Source organism: Melospiza melodia, chromosome 11, assembly GCF_035770615.1.
Source record: "Melospiza melodia melodia isolate bMelMel2 chromosome 11, bMelMel2.pri, whole genome shotgun sequence".
In the NCBI taxonomy this organism is placed as follows: Eukaryota; Metazoa; Chordata; class Aves; order Passeriformes; family Passerellidae; genus Melospiza; species Melospiza melodia.
The window spans coordinates 16880633-16894789 of NC_086204.1; the positions used below are offsets into that span (position 1 = coordinate 16880633).

The 14157-nt window shown below is 43.2% G+C and overlaps 1 long non-coding RNA gene across 1 annotated transcript in view; it reads right to left on the bottom strand.

The window, feature by feature from the left end:
- Nucleotides 1-4725: 4725 nt before the first annotated feature.
- LOC134422789 (uncharacterized) overlaps nt 4726-14157 on the bottom strand; it is a 44257-nt gene continuing 34825 nt past the window's right edge. The window contains exons 5-7 of the long non-coding RNA XR_010028940.1: nt 7633-7711; nt 5342-5467; nt 4726-4808 (exon numbers count right to left, since the gene is read on the bottom strand). This is a non-coding gene — a long non-coding RNA (uncharacterized LOC134422789). The remainder of the gene's footprint in view (nt 4809-5341; nt 5468-7632; nt 7712-14157) is intronic.

The window sequence follows — 14157 nt, forward strand, 5'->3', positions numbered from 1 at the left end:
ACCAGAGCTTGAAGGCAGTAAACAACTTTAACCTTTTCTTGACCCCAGACACATCTCACAAACAGGAGTTCAGTAAATACAAAAATGTCACTTTAACCCGTGTGCAGATATTCTGAGAACTACTCGATTCCTAAATTTCTGAGTTTTAAGAAAATGTTTATACTAACAAGTGGGCAAGTGTTACAGTACCTGTTCCAAAGGGCCATCAGGTAAGGTTCACAGAGAAAAACAGAAATAGGAGAGACCTGCAATCGTGACAGAATTAACCCTTGCAGCTGTGAGGTCTGTTGGGTCATCATACAGTGCAGAGCTCCAGCAAATACATATCCTTCTTCTGATCTGCTTGTGACTTCTGGTATCAATCTCCTATCTGAAGTTTAGGATTCACAGGAATGATCTTGGAGATGGAGAATTTTCACATCCTTAAACCACTGGAGTCATTTACCTAAGTACCTTTAAGGATGTGACTGTAAGCATTGCAAAGTCTTATGATTTTATTAAAATATTTGGTGTACCTGTTTAAAATTCCAACTTTGGAATCATGGTCTAAATAGAAATCTGCTTTCAACTTTTTTAGTAGCAATTTTGAGTCTTCCTGGTTAGGCAAAACATTAGTTATTAAAGATCAACCAGAGACAAATGAAAATAATTTGTTCCCATTTAGTATTTTATTTCAAAAAAATATTCTCCATTTGATCTAATAAATAGAGAGGAGTCATGACTTCTGGATTTTTGGGATTGCCAGTACAGTAATCGTATGTCCTATCACCACATACTGAATCTGCCCAAGAAATCCTCCTCAATTTAAGGAATTATTAAACCTATTTTGTTGATAGGTTTCTCCACATCACATGGGACTGCACACAATCAATCAGTATTTCATTTCCATACCCCATACTGCTCCCCCAAGAGAGCCAGAATTCCCCTTGTCAGTTATCCTATCCTAAGGCAGATCCCCAGCCTCTTGCAGCTCTTTGAACTAAGGAGGCTGTGTATATCCCACCTGGATCTGGCCCAGATGCTTTATTTCTATTGCATGAGATGATTAATTATGTGGTTTCTTTCTGTTTGTCTGATAGAAGCTGAGGTATGAGAATGATGGTTGCTTAGTGCACTGTTATTAAAAAGCTGCTTTTGATAGCCCTGAACAGGCTTGAGTTGTGTGCTACAAATAATCATAAAGCTGCTTGCTTGGAAATGTAATGCTTGTTAATACTACACTGTACTTTTATAAGTAAACGAAATTTTGATTGGCTAGAGTTTAACTATAATCAGTAATTAAGGGTCAGCCATCCAGTAAACTCATTAGTTTACACCAATTACATTTGGTATAGTAACTAATGATTTCAGGGATCAAGCCATTTATTTCTAAGCTTTCAAAGTATAATTATTGTGTAAATCAGATAGAGTGTAAATCTTTTCCATACGTTTTGGTTGGTAATTGAGAAATAAAATGGTTTCCAAATGTATTCTCTGTCCAGTTTTTGTTCTGCAGTAGATCTCTCTGGGGACTCTTTAAAGTATATGGAAAAGGTGATGTCAACAGAAGTGTACGCCGGGCAAACTGAAACAGGATTAATTAATAGAGATGAAAGAGAAAAGCCAGCCCCTTGCAAATCATGGTCCAGGTCCCAACTTGGACATCACACCTTAAAATGATAGTTTACAATCTTAAGCATGAGTCACGCAGATTGACAAGTATTCAAAATAGAAGAGAATTAAAAGTCCTTTATGTTTAATGTATAAAGGCCTTTCCAATATGCAGTCTTTAAGATGGTGTAATCTCTGGAGCATTTTGCTTTGAAGTTTAATATGTAGCTCCTCACATCCACAGAACATTTTCAACACGTTAAACAAATTAGTCTCTGGTTACAGAAGTTTTTAGATATTTACAAGTTGCCGTTTAACTAAATTTAATATGTGCCAGCGAAGTTGCTCATGCACTTGTTCATTTAGAAAAATGCACTTTTGGAATGATTAATAAATAAACCAGCCTTTCCTATGCCTTCAACTTTGGTGTTTATTTGAAAGCAATTTACTTTAAAAAGACATTAATATCCCTAGAATTATTATTAGAGTAATTGCTTTTACTCTTCTTGGAACACACATTTTTTCTCATTTCCCTTCAGCTCAGACAGCTTTTGACTCAGATATAAACTTCCTATTATTATTCCCCACTCCCCACCCCAAAAATGAAGAATAGGAATTATACACTTTTCACTAAGGAATAATTAATTTGTCTCAAGTATTAGAACAGAGAATTGTAGAATGACTTTGAATGGTAGTCTCTAAGGAATAGCATTGTTTGTTCTCTTCAGTCTTTAATGAGCTTTAGTAAATGGCCAGGAAAAATTACCTTCTTTCTGTAATATGAGAGAAGCGAGGAATGAAGGAAGCTATAGAATCTCGAGGAGAAAAGGAGCAGCCACACACACACACACACCCTGTACCACATCACTTCTAATAGTTAGTGCTCTTCTTTGGAACTGAGCGCTAGAGCTCTAGTTTTCCATTACAGTTAAAACATATAATGTCCCTAATATTTTTGTAGGAGAGAAAATTCCTGGATGTCTCCCACACACTGACAGTATCTGGCTTATATTGGGGGACAACTGCCTATAGCTGAGTTCTGGAAGTCATTCTGGCTTTCTCTGTTTTGGCATTGATTTTGTATTTTAAGATTCTTTAGTCTATTTTTATTGTATTTCCACCTTTAAAAGCAATTTGCCTTGTAATGCTCCAGCGTGCTGCCCTGTCTTTTAATAGAATTCTTTTCCCTCCACCACATCTTTGCTGCCACTCCTGTCCAGAATGGTAACTGAGGCAGCACTGGCAGATGTGTGTTTCAGCCACGGCCACAAACCTGCCAGCACGGGTAACAGTGGAGGAGCACACTTCCCTTCCCTCCAGTCTCCACACGTCCTCAGTCCCCAGTCCCTTGTCAACTCAGTGGTGCTGAGGCAGCTCCATGGCTGCTCTGGGGTGTGAGGGAACTGACCCATGGCAGCCCAGTGAGCTCAGCACAGTTCTAAAGGGATCTTGTTTAACAGGGTCTTTCTCCGGTCCATCCTGTTGGAGTTGTTCCAGCTCGTATGGAATAATTAAATGGATTAAATTGATTGTTCTGTGTGGTTGTTGTCAAAGCACTACTGAGAGCAAGAAACCTGGGGTTTGCTACTGTCTTCCAGGGAATACCTCCATACTTGGATTTAAGCATTGACTGGGGCAGGCCCTGGCAGACGTGGTTTCCCCACCCAGGCGAGTGTCTCCAGTACAAGACTGAAAAGTCAAGCTCAAGCTTTCCCACTCAAAGAAAGGACTCAGGTCACCCTCCTCGCAGAAGAGTTGATAATCTCTTGGGTAGGGTGCAAATTCAAGGGGCAAGAGATTCAAGTTCAAATTGCCTCAGGCAGAGCCTAAATACAAGTCTCCCATATCCTGGCTAAACTGCACCAGCCAGGAGACTGAACCACAAAGCTCAGCAGAGGAAGATGGGCACAGGAGCACGGAGGAGAGACGTGCAAAAGGCGACAGCGCTGTCATTATTATTCTGTGAGAAAAACCTGGCACAGGTGTGCAGTTCCTAGAAAGCAGCAGAGCAAGCGTGGTAAGTAAGTAAAGCAACACACAGTGTTACAACACCTTAGTCTGATTGTGGCTTTGGATAATGGGAGCTGCTCCCATGGCAGACATCAGATTGCTGACTAGAGCTCAGGGTCACGAGGGATGTGAAGAGAGATGATGAAAGTGGGGAGAGCTGCCTGGACCCATCCCAGACATTCAGGGAAAAGATAAAAGTAAAAAGTGGCTGCCAAAGTAAAAATAATTTCTATCATGGGCTCTCTTCAGTGCAATTGTTGGAGAAGAATAAATGGAGAAAGATGGTTGAAAGATAGATAGGAGACAGTGAGAATGGGACTAGTAAGTGAGGCAGAAATGTTGGAAAGAAGACAAAGAGGAAGAAACATCAGAGAGCAACAGGAGGATTGGACAAAGAAAATGGAAAAAAAACATTACTTACCAAGACACTTCACCTCTTATTGCCTCAATCTGCTGGCCATAAAATAATAACAGTAAGAGAATCACAGAGCATTTCAGTAACTTTGAAGTCCATAAATATTTAGGAGATATTTAAGTGGCCTGCTGATTGGGATTGTGTTAAAAAGAGAGCAGGAAAATTTAAGAAAATGTTTTGACAAGTCTAAATCAGGGCTATCCAGAGGAAAAAAAAGGAACAGGACTTATATGCTTAATTTTGTATGTATAGCCAAGTATTAAAGTCCACACCCAGAACACTTATGCTTCTTAACAGTAGAAAAAAATTGAGCCTTTTTCAGACCAGAAAGAACACATGGTTTAAGGCATGCAGCCGCCCTTTCTTCAGTAACAACCCACAGCAACTCCTATAATTTATTTCCCCCAAGATTCATTTGAACATCTGCAGTATCATTATTTGAGTTTGTTATACTATTAGCTTTAAAATTTTATAAGCCATACAGTAGGATAGGTGACAAGTTGAAAAGTTAAGGAGGGTTAATTTAAAAGTTTTAAAGCAAAGCTATTTTTGAGTTATATAAGTAAAAAAAAGCATCTGAATCCAAACTTCCATGGTTACATTTAAGTAACTCAGAAACTGCTGAAAGGATTTTCTTCGAACTTCACTCAAGACAAATCCCTCTGGGCTAAGACCAAGCATGAGAATTTAACTCAAAAGGTGATTGTTGTCTGAAGGGAGTTTTCTTTCTCCTTTTTTGTTCCTTACCCTCTTTTTGCTTGTTTTGTTTTCAATGTTCTGAAAAAAGAAAGCACTAAAAAAAAAAAAAAAAAAAGTAAGGGTCTGGAGTGTAACTGTTTCAGATCCATTTTACCATTCTAAGAAAAATGCTGTGTGTAAACTACCTTTTCATTAAAAGCAGACCTCCTGCTTTGCCTTCAGCCCTTCTAGCAGGTACCCACCTCTAGTGAGCATTTGATAATGCTGTAACTGGTGGCTGAGCAGAGAAGTATCCAGCCGCACTCTCAGCCCCATCTGCAGCTCCTCTGCATGCCTCAGCAGCTCTGAGCAGCTCTGATCCCGAGGATTCTCCCTAACAGGAAGCCTTCAGAGAGCAGGCAATCAGCAGCTCTGCAGCACTCTTGCCTTTGCTTCCCCATCCCCAGTTCATGGGAGGTGAAGCATGCTCAGTACCTGCACACTGACCTAAGCCATGGCCCCCTTTCTCGCTGGTCTAAGATTTGGAAGGCAAGAAAGACAGTCAGCCTTTTCTCACTCACTGTTAATTTGGGGCATCTGGCATTGTTATTCAGTCTTCCCCTTTACAGCTGCAACCAAGGCACTCACCTCCTGGTTTCCTTTTCCCTGTAAAGGAAAAATCTGAACCACAGAATTGGAAATTTCTATTTTCTTTTTCAAAGGCCTGAAGTCAGTCGTCTTTCATAGCATCATGGGTCCTGCTAACGTGATTATCTGGATAAAAAAAAAGGCAGTGGAATTTTTTTCTCCTGTTCATTTCAACTCCCTCCCACATTTTAGTTTCTACAAATTGTCCCAGGGCAGACAAGAGCCTTTCCCTCCCCCTTCTACCAGGCTTGTTTCTGATTTTCTGGCAGCACATCCCAGTTACTCACTCATTTGTTTGTTTGTTTTTCCATTTGCAACTTTTGCCCCCTCCAAAGAGCTGGCTTGCCCAGGGAAATTACAGTAACTTATTTCATTTCAAATGCATTCAGAAAGGCATTTTAATTGTTTCTTCTAATTTAGAGCAGCATCCACATTTGGAATTTGTGAAAAACTGAAGGGGAGGATTTAGAATGTATTTGCTACAATAATTCACCACATTTTACCCAGGCACCTCAGATATATGCAGAATCAGCTTCCCTTGCCTCTCTTCCATATACATGACCTGGATTAAAAGCTGCTTTGGGCAAGGACTAACTCATTGTTTGTGGCCCTAACACAATGTGGCAATACTGTAACACCTAGGGATTTCTTTCAGGAGATCCTGATTTTGGAGCCAAAAATGCATGTTTCCTGATGACTGCTAACAGTGAACAGTGGGAAATATAGCTGAAATGGGCACACAGAGATGCATCAGGAATCCATAGTCTTAGATTCAGTTCTTTATTTTAATTTTGGGGAAGTCTACTGTGGCAAAACAGAGAGGCCTTTGAGTTGATATCAGGATGTGGTAGCCTGCAGAGGGATAAGCATCTCCTGGAAGCTTGTAGCTGTACCACCCTACAGGCACAGGCAAATTTTGGCAAACACTGGAAAAAACAGAGAAACTTAGGGAAAAAAAATCACAACATTTAAGCAATCAGAAAGTTTTTCCATTCATAAATGTCCCATCTACTCTCCACCACCAAATTCTGGGTATCATTTTTCAGTCAGCAATTGGCATTCAGCACTTTTAGCTGTCTGCTGCTATCTCATTCATACAGCTTTTTCATTGCAGGTCAATATTATCTGACTAGGCTCAGATTAAATCTTAATACACCGTTCATCTGAAAAACACCAACACCAAGCACATTGAAAAATTGCAAACATAAACAGTATAGTTTTCATGGATGAGAATGTATTAAAATGTTTTCCAAATGGAAGAGTAGCAGGAAAAAGAGGAATGTGAAGTTATGATCACAGAAGAGAATGCCCTTTTTTCAGCCAGGATTTTATGTAAGAGTGAGAACGAATGTGGCAAAGAGAAGAAAGGTTTGTCTCCTCACTGCTGCTTCTCTAGCAAAGATGATTTTCACATCAGCCATGGTAAAATTAGACAGAGGAATAGCAGATCTGAATATTGTATGGGAAGATGTGAAATGAGGAAGAGTTCAGTGCAGTTCAAGGATGGCAAAGTATAATGAAGGCAAATGGAAAGTAAGAGCTGAAACTGGAAGAGATGAACTGAAGGAGCCTAATATGAAGACCCCAGTTTAATTAAAACAGACAAGCAGAGCAACCTGAACAGAGAAGACTCATTTAAAATGTCAAAATATATCTTTAGTTCTGGCAGCTAAAGTAAAAATAAAGGCAACATCCATAGAAAAAACATGGAAGTTGAGGGGTGCAATACTGGGTTCAAGGATGGGAGTGCTGTGAAAACCTGAGACTATAGGAAAGCTCCTCTGGGAGTTGACAGCCCTGTTTATAGCACTTATTGCTGTCTTCCAAGAACCCAACATACTGCTCCATTAGCAAAAGGGATCACAAATCACCTAATCTGTTTAAGCTAAGGCAGCCAGAGTCATTTCACCTGGTGATGAACATGGATATGAGCTAACCAGGCTGGCTTTACTTGTAATGCATTAGGGATTGCTTGCTTGGCCTCTTCTGATGGCACAGGTATGGGGAGGGACCAGAGCAGGCAGGAAAATGTGGTGTGGTTTTCAACTAGTAAAGGGTGTCTAAAGGCACTGGTGAAGATATTTGTTTGGAGTAGGTGAACACATAACCATGAAGACTGGAACCAATACAATCTTAAGGCTGAGTAAAACTCAAGGGAAAAGTTATCATCAGCAATATAGACAGCAAGAAAATGTCATCTTTCTCCATCTCACTGATATGAGTAAGGAACACTTGCATCAAGGGTATTGAATTGGTAGAGTTAGGAAGCACACCAAAAACTGTTTCCATACCAATAATTTACTCCTACCAGAGTGGTTCTGTTCTTCAAGGTAGGTAGATCATGGGAAGTTTGTTTCACTTCAGCTACTCCTACAACAATTCAAAGAGAGAGAGAACAAGAATTTTGGTTCTAAAAGTGGAGAGATTTTAGAAACATTAAAATAACATATTAAACTGAAACATGGAAATAGTCTCAGTAGTCACCCCTGTGTTGCTCCTTATAATTATAGCTGAGAACCACAAATACACATTTTGTTTAGAGGCCATGCCTTCTGTATTTTTAGGAGGTCTGAAGCTCTAAAACTTTTGCCATTAACTTCATCTTCCATGTTAGCATTTATATTGAGGCCCTTAGTATCTGACTCAGTGGTCCTTATGTTGTTTAGTTTTCCACCATTTATCTCCTTATTTTGGCTGCCTGTCAGTCACATTTCTGTAAAGTTCAGCTGAAACCAGTAGTTCCTGTTACTGGTACTTTGCATTGCAAAAATTAAGCAGTAGAATTTGCAATAAAAGTCATTCACAGAACATTCTTATACAACACATAATTTGCCAACAGCTAAATTAATCTTGCTTCACAATGTGAGGCTGTGTACATGTGGTTTCTGATACAAAAGGCTCCAGTGAAATCAACAGTATGGGCATCATATTAACTCAGAACCAGCTTCTTCAGGTCCATGAAGCTTAGCCATGTGCCTGCTAATTTAGAACTCAAAGGTAAGCAAGAATCTCAGCTCTCCTTTTTAAACAGTGTGAAGTTTCAATCCAATTTACCTTGCGTAGATGAAAACATAAATCAGTAGCTGCTCTCCACTGCACATACTAATTTAATGAGCTGGGGCTTTGACCACATGTGTGTACACACTCTGGAAACCTGAAGACCTTTCTCTCTATGCTGCATTAGGTTTGGATACATGCCAAAGAACTATCTATGAGCTCAAGGGAATGGGGGAAGGCAGTCTGGGCCACCAGTCAGCACCAGGGTCTAAAACAAATGTGTGAGACACAAGTCAGGGGTCAAGCACCATCCATAACCTCCAACTGATGACCAGTTGAAGATATTCAAGAACTGCTGCAAGTAGCACCAGAGCCCAGAGCAGCCCCAAAACATATCTCAGGACAATGTCTAGGGTCACCACAGCTCAGCTGGAAAGGGCTGGATCCCGTACAACACAGAAGATCTGGAAGAAAATTCCAAGAAGAGGATGACACAAAGGTTTCCTCAGACCTACATTTTGGCTCGTTGCCTAGGGTACTACAAAACAAAGCACATTTCGGGTTTTTTTCCTAGTAGGTCTTCAAAAAAGGTGTGTAATGACAGCTCTGTCAGAATGCAAAATGAAGTTTATCATAGAAAGACAGAGGATAAATATTCATGCACAGCCACCAAGTCTGCTTTGGCACCATTCACATTGTGTGACTTTTGTTGACCTGACAAGACTGTGACCTGAAATACAGACTTCAAGACAGCAGTATCTCCTCAACTTCTGTCTCCTCTCTGTCTTGTGCCACAGACCACTGACCCAGAGGGATGAAGCCTTGCATTTATCATTCTCAGACCTCCATGCATCTGAGTCCATTCACAAACAGCTCCCTTCTGCAGTACCAGTCTAAACCAATTCTCTTCACACACTTGTCCAGGCAACAGCTCATTCAGTCCCAAGCTGCTCTTTCAGATGTGCAAAATAGTGAAAATAGACTTCTCTGAGGAGATGTTCCTGAGCAGATAATCTTAAAAACATGACTACCAATGTCAGGTGTCTTTGGCTTCACAGAGCCAAGGTAAAGCCAGGAAAATGCAAAATAAAGGCAATGGATATGGGTACAGCATAAAAAATCAAAATGAACATCAATTCATCAAACAAAAGCAGAGATTGCAAGGCACATTCAGACAGTACTGGTCACCTCTGGTTATGGTTACACTCCTCTCTCTACTACAAGAAGAATGAAATCAATGTCAGATTTTTGCTTAGGTGTGAAAGGAAAAACAAAATTATATTAACCATCTCTGAGAACGTGAACAACAGAATTAGTAATTTATGCCTTAAATTAATTTAAAAGCATGCTTAGCTCATCAAATCATACTTACTAAAAATAAAAAATCAGAAGTTCTGTGATGTGAGAACAAGTTACACTGGGAGTGGAATGTCAGGACACCCCCAGCCTGTGGGACAGGATGGGAGGGCCATCTGCTATCAGCATCTAGGAAACCTGGTTTTGGTGGAAAGTTTCCTTGCTGCCTTTGTCTTTGTTAGAGTAACTGAGTTTGGCTCTTATTGCTCTGGTTCTACCCCTAACTTTAGTTCAGAGTGCCTCAAATCTAGGCCTTGCTGAGGACCCAAGCTCACTGCCCTCTCAAAGGGGGTGGTTCTCTGTGCTGGGGTCTCTTGGTGGAGTCATGCTGAAATCAAAGTAACTTTGCACAGGGCACAGGAATCCCTGCTGCCAGATCCCAGACCACAGTACAAATAATGCTTGTCTAGAAAACACACACAGGTTTTCTGCCTTGAAGAAAGGCCAGCAGAAACTATTTGATTATATTTCTCTCTTAGCTACATGAGAGTGTAATTTATTTCTGCATATCTTCATGTGCAAAGTCACACTGGACCCAACAGTGCAAGTATCCCCTTCATTCTGTTGGTGATGGTTTCTTATTAGAAATGTTACCAGAAGGTAAACACAATGCACAGGAAGGTTTGTTGCAAAGTAATGAGGTTTCAATACCGTACCACATCATGCCAGCAACACAAAAATATTTTAACAGGTTAAAAATATTTTTGGTAATTACAAAGAAACTGAAAGAAAAAGCATTCCCCTCAGCTGACAACATATATTTTATACAGAAAGAGACAAGATATGAGACCATGAAAATTGCACAGACACAAATATTTGACATGTATCTGAAAGGCAGAAAAATATATTAAAATGATCCTTGATTGAGCAACATGGAAAAAATTCTCTCAGCAGGAAAAACCAGATTTTTACAGGTCTCTGAGAAAGCAGAACAGACACTGTTTGTGTGACAATACATAACACTTTCGCCTGAAATTTTACAGACACTTCTAGATATTGATGACTGTCTCTTTTGATATAGGTATTATTGCTTTTTTTTTTTTTTTTTTTTTTTTTTTTTTTTTTTTTTTTTACAGATAGAAAAACCAGGTTTCCAGAATGACCAAGAGACTTTACTAAGGTCAAACAGTAAGTCAGGGACAAAGACAGAAACAGACTAGTTCTTTCCTATCTCTTTCTCAGTCTACGCCATTAACAGATTGTACAACCATGAAAAACGATCTCTTCCCTGTGAAAAGGTAGATTTTGCAAGGAAGATAACAAGTTCCACCCGTCTCTCCAGCTGATACTAGCAATAGTGAAAATTTCATTCTGCAGAAAAACTGCCGATGCAGCACTTGTAAAAAACCTCCAAATTCATGTGCAGATCAGAAATTGCCGGAGCGCTTTCAGCAGCTGCAGCTACCACACACTTGCAGAGAGTCATTTGAACTCATCAGATCTGACTCCGGGACAGACAGCAGAGCCCAGATGGCTCGGCTGTACACAAAGCCCCGCAGCCTCACGTGGGCCGAGGCACGGCGTGCCTGGGGCCCCACACAATTTCTGGGTGCCAGGTTGCGATGGGAGAGCGCGGTGCGCAACCCACGGGCCGCCCGCCGTGCCGCTAATGGGGGGCGCCGGCAGGGCACGCACACGTGCAAGCGTTTAAATACTTGTTATTGGGGACTACACCAAAGCCTACAATAGACATTTTGCCTTGGGATGTTTTCACTGCTCTGTTGCAAAAAAAGCAATAAAAATATGTGCTAGTCTGAGGGCTCTTTTTCTGCTTAACCAGCCCCTTTATTACTGCCCGGTTTCTCTCAGTACATACCCTTTCTCCTGACAAGCCTGTACTGCTCCAAAGGGCAAAGCTCGTATCTCAGACAAGGGTTCCCGACTCACACATTTTCACGTGCCTGACTTCACTACAGGTCAGACTGGCACGGATTTGAGGGTGCCGGTCTACAGGCCTGTGCAAAGCTGACCCCTTCAGCCGGACCAGGTAAGTGACCTCAAGCCCAGCCTGGCTGCACAGGGGACTGAGAGCTGTGCCAGCCCCACATCCAGCCCTGCATCCAGCCCTGCATTCAGCCCCGCATCCAGCCCGTGGCGCTGGGAGCGGCACAGCAAAAGGGTTTTCAGCAGCGCCGGCCGTCCACAGCCGCGGCAGAAACCAGCTGGAGGAAGCTTGGAAAGCCCGGCCTTTTTATTCTCCAGAATTAAGACTTTGATTAGCTGCTGGCACAAGACCAAAACTCCATCTGAAACGCTTTAGACAACCCATCTGCACTGGGTTTGGGAGTCTGAGGAGCGCATGCTGTGGCCCGCTCCTCACCCGTGCCAGGCGAAAACAAGGGGGAAACCAGGGGGTGAGGAGCTGGCTGGGGCGGAGCGCCCTGGGGCAGTGGGAGCGCTCTCGCCCCCGCACCCGGCCCGCACTCGGCCGCCTCAAGCCGTCCCTCCGGCTGTCCCCGCCGCACGGCTGCAGCCAGCGGGGCCCGGCCCGGGGCTCACGGCCACCCGGGGGCCGCAGGCAGCCCCTGTGCCTGCGCTCCGCTCCTCCTGCACCCGACCATGGCTGGGGCTCCTTCCCTTACCCTCCCAGATCCCCGTGGTTCTTCATGAGCACCTCATGATAAATTCCATAATTATTCAGCTCTTACTACCAACACCAAAATACATCGCTCAGAGTAAGTTAGCCGAGATTCATTAGAATAAGACATCTAGTAGGCACATGTGCTTTATTAGCCTCTTACACCAATAGTTTTAATTAGGTACATATTTCACAACTCTGAAGCTGCTCGAGTGAAGGGCTCCTTTTATCTCTTTTATTTACAGTAACAAGCTATCAAAGAAATACCACCATAATTAAACTCAGATAAAAAAATTAATTTTTTACTAATGGTAACCTACTCAAGCCTTAGGTTTGGTAAACTTTGGATTTCCAATTGATGAAGGGAACACCCTGCAGCCGGACAGGGAGCTGGGGCGGGTGTCCCTGGCTCCAGCCCTGCCTCCATGTCACCTTCAGGTGAGGAGGAGAGCGCTGCCTCGGGTAGAGACCGCGGGGATGAGAAAAGTGATTAAAATCCAGAACGTTGCTAAATTATTAATAAGGAATTTAAATGATGTTATAAAAGAGGGAAATACAGGCGAAAATGTTACACATTCATGGAATTTTTACTCATGCATAATAATAAGTTGAAAACACTTTGGTTGTAATGCTGCCGGAATTGCAGGGCGGGCAGGGGGGTGGGCGCCCTGCGTTTCTCGGGCCCGCCCGCCCTCACGCCACTCGGCGAGCAAGGGCGCCACCTGGCGGGCACTGCGGCGAACAGCGCACGGGGCCGGGCATGGCGGGGCCGCCGCCCGCCCGGGCGCCGCGATGGGCCCTGCCCGGTCCCGGGGACTCTGACCCGGCCCTGGGCCTCGGGCCGGCGTTCCAGGGGGCAGCGGACGTGGCTGCGGCTGCCCCGCTGGCGGGCGGTACTCCCGCGGCGGGACCCTGCGTTATTTGCTGTCTCACCTGCGGCGCAGACAGGTTTTCACTTCTCAGGTGTCGGCAGAGCCCGCCTGCTTGGGGAGAGCAGCTGGTCTGCATACATTGCCAGCCTCTGGGGCTAACGCTGCCTATGTTGTAAATAAACAAATAAATGCAATAGTGCAGGGAATAGGCGTGTGAAAGAGCCCCTTTCTTCCCCTGCATTCCCGGAGCCCACCTGCTCCTGGGCAGCAGAGTGGGCTGCTTGAGGCCGCCAGCCCTGCCAGGGGCTGTGGACACCTATCCAAACCTCACCAAGCCGCCACCTGGGGAGCAGCAGCAGCACTTGGGACATGGCCAACAGAAGGCTTCCCCACAGCAAAGCTGCAAGTGCCATGTACCCCACAGAGCTGTGCTTTTGTCAAATGTCTATACAGGCTTTTCTGTAAAGACTTACCACACTGTCTCTCAAGTCTCCCCATAAAGTGCAGTTTGTCTCACCTAAAGAGTCACATGCCACTTGAGGGTCTCATCTTTAAAGACCTATCTAGTGTTTTACACAATCAGGCAAGCATCACCTTCCACAAGTCCCAGTCATCATTTACCTCTTCCATGGCAGGGGTAGAAACCTGCAAGCTCACAAAACTGGAACACAATCTTAGCCACAAAATCTCTCAGAGCTGCATGTCCCTCTCAATGGATTCCTTGGGGACATCCTGTACTTCCAGGTGCCTTTCAGTCTGATCAAGCTGGTTTTGGTAGCTCTGCAAAGCAGGGAGCCACCAGCTGATTATAGTGGAAGCAAATAAGGCAAGAACAATCCCAGGCCATTCTGGGCTGCAAGGTCTATACAAATCCTGGAAGTCCTGGTGAATGCTAACTGGCAGCAAGCACCAATTACTGAGTAATGGGCTCTCCACATGCTCCTTTACTTAATAAGTAGACACAGCCTGTACTCACTTTTGGAGCTCAGTTGTCTCTGGTTGTAACACCAAGT